We start from the raw sequence: 19,676 nt of genomic DNA, 5'->3' as shown, positions 1-19,676 counted from the left end.
TTTCAATCACTTTCCTGGCCAAATCATTAGAACCAAATATTATGCTACGCTCTGTATTTTGGTGGTTAGAAATAATAACCTGTAAAAAAAAAAGGGAAAAAAAAAGGTTTATTCAGAGAAAGTGTGTTTTTGTGTCTGATTTCATAAATAGAAATATCATTTGCACTGATTTCACCCCTTATCCTTAAGGTTGATTTCTAGTAAGAGAAAATCTGACTGTTAAATCAAAAGCAATTTAGAGTGCATATTTTCTTGTTTTTTTAGCTGAACATTATTGCTAAATTTGGGTCCGTTAACGGGCCTTTTACAAAATAATTTATCTTTTAATCGGACCCTTGACAAATTTGTTTATCTCCATTATTGTTTTGTTAATCGAATAAACCCTTCCCAGGAAGGGGGGGGGGGAAGACATATGTAAACAAACTAGGTTTTGTCTTCGTAAGACGCTTTTTCCTTTATTCTTCCGAAATGAATATTCTGCGTTCAGCAGTATAGGCTAAATACCAAATATCTGTATGTTGCAATACTAATTTAGTAGCGACAATTGCTGTTTTTTTTTTTTTTAATTTAAATTTACTTAATTATAATTTTACGGTGTTGAGCATAATCTTGTATGTGTTTACAATTTAAAAACTCCTTGAAAAAGTTTTCTGCTTTAATAGGACCCTATTTGCACAAATTCACAGAAGCAGGACCCCGGTTGAAAGAATGTGACTTAACGTTTATTTTATATTCACAAATTACGAGTAATTTTTTCACAATTTTACAAAAACGGACCTTTCACAAAATGTCTGGATAGACCTCTGTATATATGTCGACAAAAGACTAAATTTTTAATATTTTTAAAGTTAATTTGTTACCTTCTTTTAAAAATGCTTTTTTTCCTAAACTATTTCATTTTTATGGAATATTTTATTTCAAGGTGAAGTTTTAATGGCTATTTTTAATTTAATGAATGTATGTTTTCTGTTTATATTTAATAATTAGTTGTTGAGATACATTATTTTCTTAATGGATATATGAATTGAATCGAAATATATCACTTTATGAATTATTGATTTTGCCATGTACATTATTTTATGAATTAAATTATTATATTATTTTAATCAAAAAATTGGAAAAAAATCAATTAGCTACCGGAAATGAGGTCATTTATGTTTTTCAAATTTTAAACTTTTGTAGTTGATTGGTAAACATTTCAAATTTTTAAAATTCTTACGAAATATTCCCACGTATTAACCAAAGCAATCTTTACTCAAAACACAAAATACAAGTTATAAATTAAAAAGTCATATAAATAAATTGATCATAAATTAAAATAAAACAAATTATTTAAAAAGTTTAAACTGTTGTGACTGCAAAACAAAAAGGGTGTTTCCTCACATTGGAGCCCAAATTTCATGTTATTTACCATAGTCTGATAGAAACGTATCATGACAGTGATAAATAACGTATTTATGGAAATTATCCTTTTTACGCCTCTATTATTACCGCATTTCCGGAAGACAGAACCACTGTGGCTGATGTGTATGCTTTGAATTCGTTCTCGAATGATGAAAAATGAATAATGGTTTAGGTAATGTTGAAAGAGAAATCTTTTTATGTGGGTCAGAAATGAATTACAATTGCCACTTAAAATTCCTTAAAAATTAAGAAAAAACAGACGAGAATAATGAATGAAAAAATCGATGTCATCAACCTTTATTCCGGTATTATAATGTTGTTACTAAACAAACTATAGTAGATCTATCTAGGTTGATGTATGGAATTAAGTGACTTTGGTTTTATTCTGATAATCGCCACAATGGATAAAACTATTAGTTTTTTAAATGAATTTGACCCATTATTATCTTGGTGTCGATCGTTTTAAAGGGTTTTTCCGGCGCTCTTTGCGCGAAATAATATATTTAGAACTATCAATCCAATATTAAGAGTGTGTGGATTATGTTACTGAATATTTGACATTTTTATTAATAATTCCGTACAGTAAGTTTCCCTCTTGAATAGAGAATAAAGTCTACAATTACTTTTTTCAATATTTTACTATAAAAAAAAAAGATTTTTTTTTCTTTTTTTCTTTTGCTTTGAAAATTAAATAAAAGCATTTGCGGAACTTTTTTGAACATGCTTTTAATATTCTTTCCATATGTAAAGCACGATGCTTTTCGTTTTCTGCTGCATGCTGTAACTTTTTCTGGTTTTTAATCAATCAAGTGATTTGGTTCCCAATTAAAAGCTAAAATTAGTGCAAATTACTATTTCTTCGCAGTGTCGTACACACATCTTTGACATTTTTTGCGGTTATACTTTTTCTGTGATTCTATAGCCGTTATTTTCTAGCCCTTGCATGTAATCAATTAAATCTTTGACCAACAAGAAAAGTTACTCCTCAATTTTGTAGCATAGATGTTATACTACTTAACGTCTCCGTATTCGTTATGTTACTGAATATTTGACATTTTTATTAATAATTCCGTACAGTAAGTTTCCCTCTTGAATAGAGAATAAAGTCTACAATTACTTTTTTCAATATTTTACTATAAAAAAAAAGATTTTTTTTTTCTTTTTTTCTTTTGCTTTGAAAATTAAATAAAAGCATTTGCGGAACTTTTTTGAACATGCTTTTAATATTCTTTCCATATGTAAAGCACGATGCTTTTCGTTTTCTGCTGCATGCTGTAACTTTTTCTAGTTTTTAATCAATCAAGTGATTTGGTTCCCAATTAAAAGCTAAAATTAGTGCAAATTACTATTTCTTCGCAGTGTCGTACACACATCTTTGACATTTTTTGCGGTTATACTTTTTCTGTGATTCTATAGCCGTTATTTTCTAGCCCTTGCATGTAATCAATTAAATCTTTGACCAACAAGAAAAGTTACTCCTCAATTTTGTAGCATAGATGTTATGCTACTTAACGTCTCCATATTCGGCATTTTTTACTAAAATTTTAAATCAGTTAAATCAGAGTTAGAGAGCCGGAACTTTTTATCGTAAATCTATTTTTACGGGAACAAGTTGATCGAACAAAAAATCTGATATACCGTAATTTTTACAGAAATAATTAAGCGTAAACTAACTGCATCACTCAAATTAACTAAATAATGTAAAAATTATCGTATAATATTTTGAGGTAAAAATGGATTTTAGGGACCAAAGAGCTGCATACCGTAATTTGATCTGCAATTTCTTACAGTGTACCTGTTATCTAACATCTGACCAGTGGTAAAATTTGTATTTTAATTTTGTCGTATTGTTGTATTTGTTCTATATCGTTTGTGTCATTCCTCATTCAGTGTCAGAATTTTCATTCTAAATCACGGTAAAATAACCAGCAGCAGTCTATTCATCCAATTAACCGTAAGGTTTACGGTAAAGAAAATTTTTCAGCTTAACGGTATTGAAACCGTTTACAACAAGTACTGTTGAAAATCCATGAATACAAAAGTATATAGTTTTTTAAATCATTTACAACTAGTATGGTTTCAAAGCCGTAAAAAAGAAATTTAACTGGACATCAGAGTTAAGTTGCGGTGGAGTTGCGTTTTATCGAATGAACCTTAGAATGTGGTTTAATTAGTTTATCTAGTTAATTCACTTATCCTTAGTACTATACTTTTTTGTGTTAAGCAACATAATGGTGCTGCCATATATGCGTGAATAAGACTATTCTAAGCACTCTAGTAGCCCAGGGCCACGAATCAAGGAGTGCAGGATACTTGAAAACTCTTTATGTGGTGAAATGAATGGTAAAATATTGTGGCATAAACGATAAGACAGAACCCCCGTTCTGTTGGTCATAAGATTGACTGAGTAACCCCTTCGGCTGTAATGTGTACCCAGCTGCAAGTGGCTTCATTAGTTGGGCCTATTTAGTGCTATAAAATTCAGGTTGTTTAACCGTATTGGTTGAAAGCAGTTAATAAATGATTTTTTTCTTAGTTGACAGTTATTATATATGGTTCTACCATACATACGAAAATCCTATTATACATGGTTTTTTGCCTGTTTGGTTTGAATGTGGTAAAATAACAATGAAATAAGTTATTATTTAACCCTTTTTGCTGATAAATTTCTAACCCTGTTTATTAAAATAAACTGGTGTAAGAAATTAAGAGATTTTTTCAGAGTTTGTCGATTATCTCTAGAACTACTGGACCGATTTTAATGAAATTTGATACGTACATACATTGATACAATACAAAACAAATAACCATTCAACAATTGTAATACACACGCATGATCGTGCGTAACACTCGTTGGAGTCGGAAAGTAGGAAACCGCGGTTGCAGAATGAACAAAAAAAAAAAGAGTCAATAGGGGGTTTGGTCCCCTCTTACAGATATACAGGCCTTGCAGCGTGATTTCATACTTGAAATAAGGCGATTTATCATCATTCCCTGTGGCAATTTCATACCTTCCTACTCCAACGAGTGTTGCGCACGATCATGCGTGCGTATTACAATTGTTGAATGGTTATTTGTTTTGTATTGTATCAATGTATGTACGTATCAAATTTCATTAAAATCGGTCCAGTAGTTCTAGAGATAATCGACCAAATCTAAAAATCCTTTTAATTTCTTACACCAGTGTACTTTAATTCGAGGTTTTAACCGAACAAAATGAATTAACGAAACAATATTTCCGAAGTCAATAGCCTTAAATTGTTCAAATTAATTTGACCCATTCTAACTGCTAGGGTGAATTCTCTAAAATATTTTACCGTTGATCTATACAACCAAACCCAAAGCTATCAATCAGATGTCATAAAATGTGCGAGGCGTATTTTATGTTTATTGTTCAACTGATGTTCTAACTAGTCTTTTAAAAAAAAGTAATTCTTGGGAGTTCTAATTGTACTATTTTTTTTCCAGGCATAATTATGTAAATGAAATCATGAAGACCATTCCGTCCAGTGGAAGAAGGTAATAATTATTTTTTAAAGTTATCTTTCTATCTCAATAATTCTCTTTTTTATTTCAATTTTTATATCACATTTTAATGCAGTTAATGATGATGTATTAGCAAATAGGTTTTAAAGTCGCCAATTGAACTTTCAATAAGAACCTCAAATATGTAATGTTGAACATGCTGCAATATTTCTAAGATTTCTATGCAGTCGTTCAGAGAAATAAATAAATATAAACTACTTCCTAGAAATGAAACTTCATTGTAAACTTGCTGGGTTTTTTTGTTTGTTTCGTTTTTGTTTACAAGAGTTATAGAGTTGTATTTTAAACTATAGTTGGTTTACCGATTCAAATTGGTCTTTGTTCCTATTTAAACAGAGTTTGCATTTAAAATGTCATAATTTATTCAAAGTTTAGATAGGGTAAGTAACTGATTCTTTTTTTGTTTTAATTTTTGAAAGATTTTTCCTTTTTTGATTGAAGTCAAATTTTCATCTAACAACGAAATAAAATGTTCCAAACGTTTACCATTACTATTATATTTTTAACGTTCAACTACTATTATGTAATAAAGATAAATTTGATAAAATAACACTAATTTTAAAATTTAATCAGCTTTAATTATAGATATGATTCAGCACACTTTTGGTGTCTCTTAAACTTCATTTTCCTTTTAGCAAAAAAACGCGCAAAATTTTTTACAGATAGCTAGTTGCAATTTCTAATGACTCGTAAAATATTTCAAACTTATGAATATGAAAGATTAAAAATATTATTAAAAATATTATTTAAACTATAGTTACTATTTGAGCTTATATTTGTATAAATTTCTCTATATATAAAAGTGAAAGTCTGTATGTATGTTACTTCAATAACCCGTGAACGTGTTTTTTTCTATAGTTTACGAATATTCATGCAGTAGTTTGTAAACAATCGCTAATTACCGGTTTCAAATAATTCTGAAGCAATAAATCTCGAAATACTTGAAATTCTACTTATTTAATTAAGCAAGAATTAATTTTAAAATTTAGTAATTTTTATTATATAATAAATTCAGCCGTTTTTTTTTTTTTTTTTTTTTTTTTTTGGTGGTCCTAAATTTTAGTGCCCCATACAGATCATTCTATTTGTTATTTCAAGAGCGATTTTTAATCGAAAGAAAACTAACAAATAGTAAAATAAATATTAATAAAATTATATTGTTTGAGAAGTAGAATAAGTTTAAAATGCTTCATTTAACAAATCTTATGTAATTATTTTTGTTATCTTTGAAAATGATACTTATATAAGATGTCGTTTAGCGAAATTAATAATTAAAATTCACTTCCTTTAGAAGAAAACTGTTTTGATTACTTATTTACTTATGTTCAATTTCTGTTAAAAAAATAACTTCAAGGTTGTGTTGTAATTTGCATGTGAAGTTTTGCATAGAAACTGGCTTTTTTCTTTTGTAAATACAGAGTTTACCTTTAGGAGGCATATGTCATCGAAAATTAAACTATAATTGATTATTATTAATTACTACTTCTGATTTTAGTTTTATTTTTGCTCAAGGTTCAACTCTGACTCTTCAATTTATCCATAAATTACTAAAAGGGTGTATTTTAACTAAGACTATATACAATTTTAATTTTTAAAATCTAATTGTATTGAAAATTAGAATTTTCTAAGATTTCAATTAAATATTTCAGAGAAAGAAAGAAATATAACTTACTTCCTTGACACAAGAAAATAAAAAATAATCGTTATAATAATGCTTATTTTATTCTAAACAAAAAATTTTTATATTATGGAGAAATCATCATTTTATGACATCTTTGCGCACTGTTTTATCATGCAAAAAGTGTATAAAAAGGACTGAAAATTATGTCACGAGACTTTATTTACAGGACTTATTTACTTCATACAAAAAACTTATTTACAAAACGTTTTAAATTTTAAAATTGCAAAAAATATCATGTTTCTAATTTTTGATATAACTAAAGAAAGTAATAAAAAAAATTTTAAGCTCTTACATTATTTTTTTTAAATTCAGAATAGAGAATATTTTGATGTTATTTTTCCTTTATTTTTTGTTAATTATGCTTAAAATGCTTTAAAATATTCTTAAATTAAAATTACATATCTTTCTTTCTCTTAAATATAAAACATTGTATGTTTTGTAACAGTTTTACGCGAATTTCCTAAACACCTAATAAAGTAAAAAGGTTAAAAAATATTTTTCTATCCGAAATTCAATGCAATATGTAATTAGGTTTGGAATATATCGTTTTAAAGTAGGTAACAAAAATTAAACAAAGAATCATCATTGAGAAAAAAAAGCTTTCTTAGATTTAACATTTACTTAAAATCCAATCTATGGACAAAATAAATCCATGATTTATCACTATTGTATATGAAATGTAAACAAAATTTCTTCCTCATTTATATTATTTTTATGGAAAAAAAGTGAGTTATCTATGAACTGTACACCTCAGTAAACACCATTCGCGTTATAAAATAGCAGAGATTTGTTAAATATTTTGTAATTATATTTCTCTAACAAGAGAAAGGCACCTAACCCTTTTGCTAACTATAATCAATACGAATGTTGAGCTCTGCCCAAAAATGTTTTATTTATGCATATAAACCATAGTCCTAAATAAATAGAATTACATGTAATGCATGTATAATTTAATTATATTAACATGTATAATGTAAATTTCATTTTACATTTGAAAACAAAGTTTGGAATTTGAGAAATGTCGAAAATATATAATTTATAATAATAAAAAACATTTAAAAAATGAGTAATGGAGTTTGGTACAATTTTAGCCCGTAAGTATACTTTTTAAAAATTATGTTTTTTTTTGTACTTTTTCACGCAGGAAACATTTGCGCAATATTTTTTTTTTAATTTCACTTTTGAAAAACTGTGCATAACATGCAATTGTATCTCTCCCTAATATACGATTTAACTATTATCGAATGAGATAATAGACTCTTCCAATAATAATTTAAAACGTCTGTGAAGATTTTGTTAAAAACGACTGTGCTAAAAACGACAAGGAGAAATGGGAAGCGGCTGTAAATGCGTGTAAAAGAACTCCCCGTGTGTTTTTTCAGGCATGGCAAACTGGCAACATTCACTGATCAAATTTGTTCAGCGCCCCTCTACTTTATAAGACTTAACTAGTAGTTTTAGGCAACGAGTTTATCATTTTCTTTTAAGTATTTTTAATTGAATTTAAAAAAATCATCATGATTGTTTGGTTATTTGTTTTACTTTATTTCCAAAAAATACTTGGAAGTTACTTTTTTAAGGATGTCATGTGTTAATGAAGACAAAAGTATATTTTGTAAAGTAAATTATGATTTGATTTAAATATTTTATTTCTTAATATTTTTCAAGTTCTTAAATTTGCCTCTTTGGCGAATAAAATGTATATTTCTATGAATGACACACCTCTTGTCTTTTCAAATTTATAAAAGAATAAATATGAAAATCATTGATTACTTATAATTTCTACATCGATAAATTTTTCGATAAATTTTTAAGTGTAGATTTTTTCTTTTCTCTGTTTATAGTATAACTTTTCACACAACCGAATGAAACTGAAATAAACAGGAGTAAATAAAATTATGGCACAGAAACACTTTTTATGAATAATAGAACAAAATGTAATTTAAAAGATTAGGAATTGTTTTGAAAGTTTCATGTTTCTACACCTATGCACAATATGAAAAAAAAATCACACCACTGCATTAAATTCACGTTTTCCAGTCTGGATTTAATAAATTTTATTGAAAGGAGGTACAAAAAGCACAACTTTAAAACTATAAATCACAGAGAAGAATAATTTGTTCATGTCATTAATATAATCGTACAGAAGTAAACAAAAATAAGACCGAGCCACTCGATTATAAATCATGACGAGAGATTTATTCATATTTACTGTTGTAAAAGCTAATCGTTCCCTTGAAGGTACAAAAGGACGCAGACTTTTTGACCAAAAAGAAAGAAAATTTTATTTACTAAAAAGCCTACACTTATAAAAACTTACACCCTGCCCTGTCGATTTAAATTTCCTTCGAGGAATAGCAAATATTTCAAAATGGATGCTGCTAGTTGCTTTTCCGCTTTCATTTAATGTTTTTTTTAGAAGAAATATATTATCTAAATAATGTTCACTTATTTTCATTGAAATAACGACAAAATACTTAACAAACTTTCTTTATATCTATTAAAAGTGTCATTTATGTCAAAGTGTCATGTCAAAGTCAATGTCAATGTCAATGTCAAAGTGTCATATATTTCAGAAGTTACTATATAGAAAAGTTACTAATATATTTATAAATATATTAGTTCACATTGTTCATGCATTTTATTGATACAATATGAAAACAACTACCTTAAAACTTCATTTTTAAGTATTTAATAATCTTTATACCTATTTTGGTTAGAGAATATAGCTATACATCGATGTTTGGCGAAAAGAAAAAAACAATAATTTATTATAATAACTGTTATTTTTTTAATGAAACGTGATTTCTTAAGAAAAAAATCATAAAAAATATTATTCATGAAACATTGAAACGCTTAAAAGACAGGAAAAAAACCTCATAATGAAATTTTGTATTAATTTTCTGAATGAGATTTAAATAATGATTGATTTTTATCTAGTTATACATACAATATAGCTATATTTAATATAGCTATACATCGATGTTTAGCGAAATGAAATCAATAATTTATTATAATAACTGTTATTTTTTTAATGAAAAGCGATTTCTTAAGAGAAAAATCATTAAAAATATTATTCATGAATCATTGAAACACTTAAAAGACAGGGAAAAAAATCTCATAATGAAAATTTTTATTAATTTTCTGATTATGATTTAAATAATGATTGATTTTTTTTAAACTTTATTTTTCCTCTTGATATATATATATTGACAACATTGATTAAAATCGAGGTCAAGTCACTTTCAAACTGATTACCAAATAAAGCTTCTTATTAACATTAATTAATATTTGTTTTTCGGCGAGTCATATACTCACTCCAATCTTGTCTTTTTTTTTTTGAACTAGAGCGAAATTGCTTAACGATTTTCATCGATATTGACAACGGTACCTTTAGAGGTTTGTGGCACTAATAACATGATTAGCGCAACAAGAAATATGATTGAATGAAATTGAAATTTTGATACTTGTTGCTTAATAACAGTCTCCGTGTGAACATAGCAATTAAAAATCAGTCAACAAGGCATTTATCAAGTCTAGTTTGGAAACTAAGTTATAATAAGAATTGAGCCAAGGGTGTGGTTGAGGTGACCAAAAAAGCTCTCAGACTTCCGCAATCTCTCCATTTCAGCCTTGGCCTTCGATTAAAAGGCCATTCTCCTTTACTGACAGTGGTGCATGTGTTGAACGAGGTACGTCACACCTAAGATTCTAGTGGGTGGTCCGTACGTGTCCCCTCTGAACAGTTTAAAAATACCCGAGATTAATGCCTGATTCAGATTTCGAGTTGTCCATCACGGATTCTGCATTTCACTGTAGAAGAATGGAATGAAGGCAATGGTAAAAGTAAGGATCAGCCCAGTAAGCAACAACCCTGTTTTAATTGAACACTCTCACAGTCAATTCTAGTTACATGGCACTGATAAATTAAACAATATAACAAAAAGCAATCACTCAAATAATTTTTTTTTCTTTTAAGGAAAACTTATCAACAGAATCATTACAAGTTTGGTTTGATAAGAGAAGAATATAACGCAAATTTTATGAAAATAAAAAGTTTGATAGAGTCTCTGCAAGAGATATTTCTACAAGGCAAAGCAGGCGAAAGTAAGAAAAGATTAAATACTTTAAGATAACTTCTATTTTAATGATTAGATTATCACTAATAATAATGCGAGGAAGAAAAAAAACAAACCATCCTGAATCACTTTTGATCTAAGGATCAAATATTTACGTACTAGGATTTAATCATAATGATTAGAGCGGATAATCTCAAATGTGCTAATTAATTAGTGCTAATTATTATTTTTTTTAGTTTCTTCAATGGTTATGAAAGTAGTAAAGAATATCCGAAAAGTCCATTTTTAATTGTGCTTACTTGTGAGCCAAATTAGAGGGAAAAAAACTTATTCAAGTTGGAATTGGTTTTACGTGTATTTTAAAACATGTATTTCAAAAAATAATGTTTGGTAAAACTTTCACGTTAAATTTTTTTTATTAAATTTACGAGAGGAAAAGTTTTTAGTCCCAGTTAATATTTTAAATATTTGTAAACATTCCAGTTGAAAATTAGATTTTTGTTCATTTTCTCTGTCTCGATGTGCTTGATTCCCAATATTTTACTTTTATTTTGTATGTAAATCATATCACACTTTTGGAAATTTAAAATTCGAATATTTTCATTTATATAGCCGACTCATTTCCTTATTTAGAAAGATAAGAATTTGTTGAGTTGACCATTAAATTATACGCCCAACTCTCTTCTTCGGGTTCAATCCCAACCAGCGACCAAAAAAAAAAAAAATAAATAAATAAAAAATAAAAAAAAAAATCTCGCTTTCCCTTCACAATAGTGACCTCTGAAAATGAACACGCTAATGCCTTACTAGTCAACAGATGGCAGCATAACAAGGTTTTGCCCTTATTTAATTAACAAATCGGCTGAGTCTCAAACAACGTCAAGGCTCGAACTGAAAATTAACTTTGCAAGCAGAATGTTAACCGTTTATCAGCCAATGATCCAAAAAATGGAACATGAACTTAGAGTTTGAAATAAGTGAGCAATTAATGCAGAATAATAATATTTTTTGTACATTTAAAATTTGCATTATTTTTGTATTTAGTTTGGTTTAAATTAAATTTAAATTTTGACTTTTTTTGTGAATTTTTCTCTCGCTTATTATATAATTTACCAAAAATTCAATTTTTATGATGCTATTACAATACTTATAAGATTTTAAATGGTTTATATAAGCCTCTGAACTGAACACAACTGAAGCAAATGTTACCGCCGTCTCTGCAAAACTAAAATTGGAATTAATATATTCTAAAATTGTATTACCATTAAAAATGTAGTCATTTTTCTTTTTAAATTTTTATTTTATAGTCTTGATATACTCGTTAGAAGTGAAATTATAAAATTTCTATATGTTTTGAATTATCTTTTCTTAATTCGGTACTTAAATTGTAAAATTTTAGCCAGTAGGCATACATTTTGTACGAAAAAAATTTACACGAAGACCTGTATTTTTACGGTTAAGGCAACTTCATTTGTTTTTTTGGTTAGTGAATGGAAAACATTTTGACGGTCACCGACCGTAATCTAGCTATGGAATTGTTTGCACTGCCCAAATCTAGAGTTGAATGTGCAGATCAATTAAAAAAATTTTTATCTTGAAAATAATTTTAAAAAATCTTTATTTTATAATTTAGTAATTATCAAAATTTCAGGTATATTTTTTTGTAAAATGTTAGAAAAAAGTTATTTTGATTGACACTACATGCAATCTCCATTTTTAGACTTTAACTACTAAATCTTTATATCTTTTGACTAGCAGTTAGTATACCAATTTATGAAACGTGTACCTTGAAAACACGTATACAAGTGATTTATTCTTAAAATAAATTATTTCTACTCAATTTTTATCACAATAAAATGATAATAAAATCATGCATCAGTTAGTTTAAAATTTGTACGTGTTAAGTATGCAATTAAAAGTAGGTATTAAAATAATAAAGTTGCTGTAAGCAAACATTTCAAACCTTAAAAATTCAAAAATAGTGAGAAAAAAAATCAAACATTATTTCAACAATTACTTTGAGGGGTTTGTTGCGTTATTATTAGTTAATTTACATTTGAGATAACATTTTAACCTTATAATAGTACAAGGATCTGGAGCTCTATATGCTGCATTATAAATTCAGGAACTTGAACCTTACATATGATTGAATAGACATTACTACTTAAGATAAATGATATAATTTAAAAAATAAAAATTACTCATAAAATATACATCCTCGGAATTTACCCTCAAGAATATCACGAATACGAACGCCTCAATCATAACAACGTGCTGCGCGTACGACGACTATAAGAATTTCCAGTTATATCTTCTTTTTCTATGTACCTAACTTTTAAATTGGCGTTACGTACCTTTTCGTGACTTACTCTTATCTTATTTTATGTAAATGAATTATGCAGAAAATCTTCGATCGCGAAATCGAGTAATTGTTTGCAATAAACAAATGATTCTGCTGTCATAAGGAAATTACTAGCAAATTGCTGAGATCTTTCATTTTTATTTCAACATTAAAATTAATTTTTTTTCATGATGAATTCATAAGATAAATAAATCCACTGCTATACATGCACTGCAAAAACTTATATTGTTTGTAACTTTACAGAACAAAAAATATGATAAACTGTAATTTTACAGTAATATTTACTGTGAAATCCCTCTGCCACACTGCAATTAAATGATTATTACTGTAAAAATTAAGGAATAAAGTTTTACGGTGAAAATGAATTTTGCAGAAGCTGCACTCAGTGTGACAGTAATTTTTACCGGAATTTTTCGCATTTTTTGTTTTTTATTTTTACATACGTTTTCTATTTCACTTACTCTAAAAGTGTGAAGCTCAGCAAAATCAATACACATAATCTCGGTTGAACAGTTTAACGAGGACCGATACCGCCCACTCTCGGTCCCTGTGTAGGCTGATCGAAGTGGTCATCCACCCACTTACTGACCGCAGCCAGTTATGCTTGACTTCAGTGTTCTACTGGGAACCGTGTTAGACCACTGCGGGACAATGATTTATTGAGTGAAGAAGATCAGTCGTCAGCAGGTCAATAGTTAGATTCAATTTAACAATCACAAATTCAAACCCTATTCATTGATAGTTAATTTCAAAAATCACGATACATTCATTCATACTAAAATACATTAAGTCAAGATTCCTCCAAAAGTTGCTTAATCAAGATTTGTTCAGTGTTAATCAAATCACACTTGAATGAAACAAGAAACATTCAGATATCATCTAAGCCAGGATTGATATCCATTGATATTGAATTCCGATTATTCCCGTTTTCTGAAAGAAATTGCCAGAAAATTGTTCCTGTCTATGCATTGTTTCGAATTTTACAAAAAACTGGATTATAAAGTTAGATCCAGTAAAACTCAAATTGTCTTTACTCTGATCAGGTTTTATTTCTTTTTTTATCTCAACTTATTTTTTAGTCCCGATAATCTGGATAATTGGAGTTGCACTCATAAACAAAGTATATCATCCAAGAAGTATTTCAACCTTGAAAATTGTAGCATATTTGTGGAAAACATAACTCGTCGTGCCCTCATAACTTTAAACTTCCGTTTCCACCCTACAATTTTGCAAAAAATATTACGCTCATTGATTTTTACTTGTACTATTTAAAAAGTCGAGATCGTTTGAAAACACTATCATTATCATGAATGGTATGGCGTTTATGGACAAACTTTCAGCCAAAAACAGATTTTAACACGGAAACGTAGAAAAAAAAAGTCACGAAAACAATAATAACCAAACTGTAGCGAATACTCATTGGCGCGTGCCACTTTATCAGTTAGGCCTCAATTTTCCATCTTGCACTTCCGCTTTGACAGCTAAATTCTGTTATTGGCTCATCGTGAAGGAATTTTAAATTCTCTTATACGTAATCTTCTACCTGAGAAACGATAGATTAAAGATAGACTGAAGGTGGGTTTTGATCGTTATGGCCTGGAATCCCAAGGATTGCATTTCAAACAATTTCGCAACTTTCGCTTTTTTTTAAAAAAAAAATTAAATTATGTAAAATGCCTTCCGCATAATTTTTACGGAATGAGTACCTGATTTATTTACGTATTTGTTTATTTTATATTTAGTTATTTATTTTGTTAAAATTGTTTAGAATTTTTTTCATTACTTACTAAACTTTTAATTTTCTGAAATTGAAATTTTTTAAAACTTTATTTTTTATTTTTAGATATTTTTTTTTCTTCTGCACGATACCAACTACTTTGAATGTTTAGTACTTTTTGAAAGTATTTTAAAGCCAGGAAAGATCGCTATGCTGTCTAAATCTTTTCTTTTAAATTTACAATAGCCTATTTGGGAAAAAGATAATCACTCATTTTAACATATCGCTGCTTCAAAACTGAAACGACACATCTGCAGGCATTATACGTTTGCAATGTGTCGTTTTAGTTTTGAACCAGCGATATGGGCCAGCGAAATCTAAACTACGTGTGTCAGCTCCTAACACTGTCTGATATTCAAGCTTTGTAATCGTTAAAAATACATTCCAATAATTTTTTTTTTTTGTAGTAGTAGGATGGTTTCATTGTTTTTTTTCCTTGATTGGACCACGTGAAAGTTCAATACATTTGTTAAAAACGTATCTCTTAAATATGCACTGAAAAAAAGTGCGGTCAAAACAACCACAATTTAATAAAATTTATATCGAGTTTATTAAACAGAATAGTGGTTATTTTATCATAAATGCCAATGCCATAAAGTGCGGTAATTTTTCCAAAATTTTTTCTCCATATGTAAATATACCTGAACTTATCGCAAATCGTAAGAGGATAAAAATAATTTTGTTCATGTTCATCAAACAAACAAATTTGAAAAATTAGAATTTCTTAGTATCTCTCCGTATTAGAATCAAGAATAATAATTTATACATTATAAGAGTAAATCCTATGAAGGATTTAATTAATGTCAAACCTATTAATTTCCCTTTTTCTTGAATTAAAAACTTGTAGACTATTAAATGACATTTATTGCTACGACTAATTAAACACAGTTAAGAATTTTAGATACTAAACGAAAGGCATTTAAGTAAGCATTTAGATGCATTTACTACATTTTTTTAAAAAAATCTTTAAAATTATTTTTTTTACTTAAATACTCTAATAAATAAGAATGCTGTGATTTTTCAAAAATCCATTACATTTTAATTGTAGGATAACTTTATAATATTAAGTAATTCTATGCTAGAATATTTATTCACAAGAAATTAGATATCGCTGAAAATATTTCTTCTGTATAGTTAGGGTCGAGTAAAAAAATTCTTAAAAAAAATCTAGAGTAACCAAAAATTTAACAAGCTTTGATATAGACTGATTCAAATAAATATTCCGTCGCATGACCAATACAGCGTTTTTAATTTTACTATAATAATTAGAAATTGATCAAATTCAAAAGAGCGAAATTAATAAGTATCGCCCATTAATTTTGAATTGTAATATTGCATCTTTATTGCGTATTTATTTTTTAAAATACTTTTTAAATTCATTTTAAATCAAGGAGCAAGAAGTCATGCATTACAAATTTATCAGTGATATTCTTTCGTTTGCAAAATATTTATAAGTGAATTGCGTGCATTTCGTGAGTTTTTTTGCAAGCTATCCAAAGCATTTTTATCACACGTGTAAACATGAATATTTATTAGACCGTGTATCAAAGATCTCAGCTAATTCAGTTAAAACTTTTTTTTTCATCCTATTTTTACTATAATTTCAGATGCAGTCATGTTTACATGAACATAATTGATAAGACAGAACGAAACAAGTTATATTTGGAATATCTTTTTGTAATTTAAAGTAGTAATTTTGTTCGTTCACATTTAAATCCATTTTTCATAATTTTAACAAAAATTATGATATATAAACAATGATAACATTATTTTTAGGTTCACTAATTTTGCCTTTGTTTTTCGAATACTAATTAGCATTCATTAATTATTGAAATGTATTCAAAAGTATTTACATAGTATTTTAAACTATTTTCTCAGAACCGAACATGATCATTCGATCACGAGTAATTGATTGTAGTTGAGTTGATTGAGAAGGTTCATACGTTACTCTCAGAATTTAAATCTAATCTTATTAATTCAAAGTACGAGTACTTCAAATGATTTCTTTAGAGCAATGATCATCAACCTTTTGATACCTAAAGACAACAGGATACCTTACAATATCAATGGGGGATCACGAAAATGAATAAAATTCTCTATAGACTTAGCTCTACTATAGACTAATTAAATAGGTGAACTTTTTATATATTTATAAAAATAACGTTATCCTAATAGTAAGTAAAACTGAAGAACGACTATATATTATTTGAAAAATAAGTCTTATTGTAGTTTCTAAAAAAGGAAAACTTATTAAGATGCATTAATTCCCGTGATGTTTCATTCCAAGAAAGTTATTTAAAATGAATCACATTTGATTTTTAACGAAGTATGTTTTATGTATTTTTCTATGCACATTGAAAAAGGAATTAATATTATTGAACTCTTATTTTCCCCTAAATAGCTCCTCTAATGGCTCTTGCATTCCATTAGAAAGTTATTCAGTATTTCAGGAATAGACAATAAAGAAATCAAAACCAATCTGGGTGAAGCAAACGAATTCAATAAATAGTTGCAATGTTTATTCTTTGATATCACTTTCAGACCACATAAAAACTTCTTAGGCTTAGAATCTCTGCTTCATCATTGATCCTCAGGTTGAGAATCTTTACTTTAGCATCGACCCACAAGTTGAGAATCTTTGCCTCTGTTTATACTTTGCGTCGTAAACCTTGCTAGCTCTCAGATAAAGGGTTAATAGATAAGTAATTACAGAATCTTCATAGTTAGTTGAAAATCTAAAAGGGCGATTGCTTTATATTTTTGCCATATTCATGAAAAAGTGAAACAATTTCTCTAAGAATTGAAGTCGCAATTTTATTCGTTTGATAATGCTATAAAATTATTTTTTGATAATTTAGACATACTTTTTAATTGGGTCAAAATGTAATAATGTAAAAACTGTACCTTTTTTTTTTCAATCGCGTGCAAACCTTCATTAGAAAGCTGCGTGATGCAATCATGTTTACAAATTTTTTTTAAACATTCTTATCAAGGAAACTAATACGAATCATGATTATATCGTTGCTGAGTCAGTTTAAATTCTTGCTTCATTTTATCAGAATTTCAAATCCAATTGGTATAGAAACGCATTAAAATCAAGCATCATCTCCGCAAAGCATGAAGAAAATTACACCGATTTCAGGATCTTTAAAATAGTGAAGTGTCCATGCAGGAAACCAACCGTATCGAAATCATATTGGATGCCCAAAGTTATTTTCTTCAAAACATCGTAGATAAAAACATTATAACGATATTTTACATTCTGCCCACAAAACTGCTTTAGATAGTGATCGGATGATCAAACCATATGCCTCATAAGTTGCAGACAAATCACTTTCTGAGTCGCAAAAATATCGATCTGATTTTAAAATTCCTATCTTCGGCATCGTTTAAGTTTTCCAAAGTCATTGTCAATGGATTTACACAGAATACTGAAATCGCCAAAATATCATGATTGGCTGCACGTGAGTATTGTTTTATTTGAAATGGTAATTATGGAACATATCAACCTTTTTTTTTGATTTGATAGTACGATTCGATTGAATGAGTTTTGAGTTAACCATTCGGAATAATTTCACTTTCAGATAGCAGAAATTTCAAGTTCAAAAACGGATATGAAGGTCACCATTACAACACAGAATTTTTGTTGTGATTCCTTTCAGAAATTTTGAATTTTTAACTTTATAAATGGTTTTGATTTTCACGTATTAATCATGAACCTATCCCTTCTATATTTTATCGTATTTTTTTAAAAATAAGTCTTCAAGACGCAGATAAAGGTTTTGTTTTGTTAAACAGAAAAGTTAAAAATTCACAGAATTCACAATTTCACTCTCAGTTCACTCACTCACAGTCACAGAATTCACAATTTCGCGCACAATTCAGAAAATTCACAGAAAAGCTTACTCATTAATGCATACATAGTGTTTCCTGAAGAAGTGTTCCATACAGAGTATTCTCTTGCATTCATGTTTCTTTTGTTTTACTACAATTAAGTATAATTTTATAAATGTCTAACTATATCTTGTTATTTATCATATTGAAACATTGCAAACACATAGTTTTTTTCACAATGCGTTATTTTTTAAAACTGCAGAAATATGTTCTGTAAAAAGTTCAAACTCAAACATTATCTCCACTTAGGACAAATGCTCTTGGAGATAAAAACACAATCCAGAATAACTAAAGGTTGCAAATAGTACGTTCATGTGTTAGAGAAGGTGAGACACAATGCGTCTTAGATGTCTGGTAAAAATGTATGTAAAGTTGCAAGTAGTATTAAACGTAAATGTGTAATAAGTGTTCAAAAGCAGTATAAATAAAACGGTGTAGAATTCTTTTTGTTCGGAATCATAATATTTTACGTATAGTTTACAGCACTTTATACTGAAAACAATTCCGGATCAAATCACGGTAAAAGTACCAGCACATTGTGTGCATCACCCGTAAAATCCCTTTCATCGTAAAATCCTCTCTTACCGTATAATAATATACCGTAATTTTTGTACTTGAAGTGATTCATTAATTTCTCGGTAATTATTACCGTAAAAATTACTCTATATAATTTTTTTTTTTTTTGGTTTTGTAACATGTTCCTGTAAAAATAGATTTTGTAAAAAGTACAGGCTCCTTCAGTGCTAGTACTTTTTACTGTAATCCCGAAACTTTTACAGTGTAGCTGCTCCTGAAAATGTCTGAGACATTATGTTCGAGATGGATTTCAAATTCTTTTTGTATGCCTGCTTTACAATTTCATTTTAGTCATGTAATATTGAAAAACCTTGCATTGTGAATAAAATAATTTCTTACTCATCTTATACGCAAAGT

The 19,676-nt window shown here is 28.1% G+C and overlaps 1 protein-coding gene across 2 annotated transcripts in view; it reads left to right on the top strand.

Moving 5' to 3' along the window:
- The window catches only part of LOC107441428 (ras association domain-containing protein 10), a 69,479-nt gene that overhangs the window by 42,592 nt on the left and 7,211 nt on the right, over positions 1 to 19,676 (top strand). For both annotated transcript variants that reach the window (XR_015431396.1, XM_016054684.4), the window contains exon 2: positions 4,873 to 4,923. The gene's annotated coding sequence lies outside the window, so the exon portion shown is untranslated. The remainder of the gene's footprint in view (positions 1 to 4,872; positions 4,924 to 19,676) is intronic.

Source organism: Parasteatoda tepidariorum, chromosome 2 (genome assembly GCF_982258835.1).
Source record: "Parasteatoda tepidariorum strain Cologne lab strain chromosome 2, Ptep-v5.0, whole genome shotgun sequence".
NCBI classification, from domain to species: Eukaryota; Metazoa; Arthropoda; class Arachnida; order Araneae; family Theridiidae; genus Parasteatoda; species Parasteatoda tepidariorum.
The sequence above is the reverse complement of the archived record's forward strand: the minus strand, read 5'-3'. Positions and strand labels throughout refer to the sequence as shown.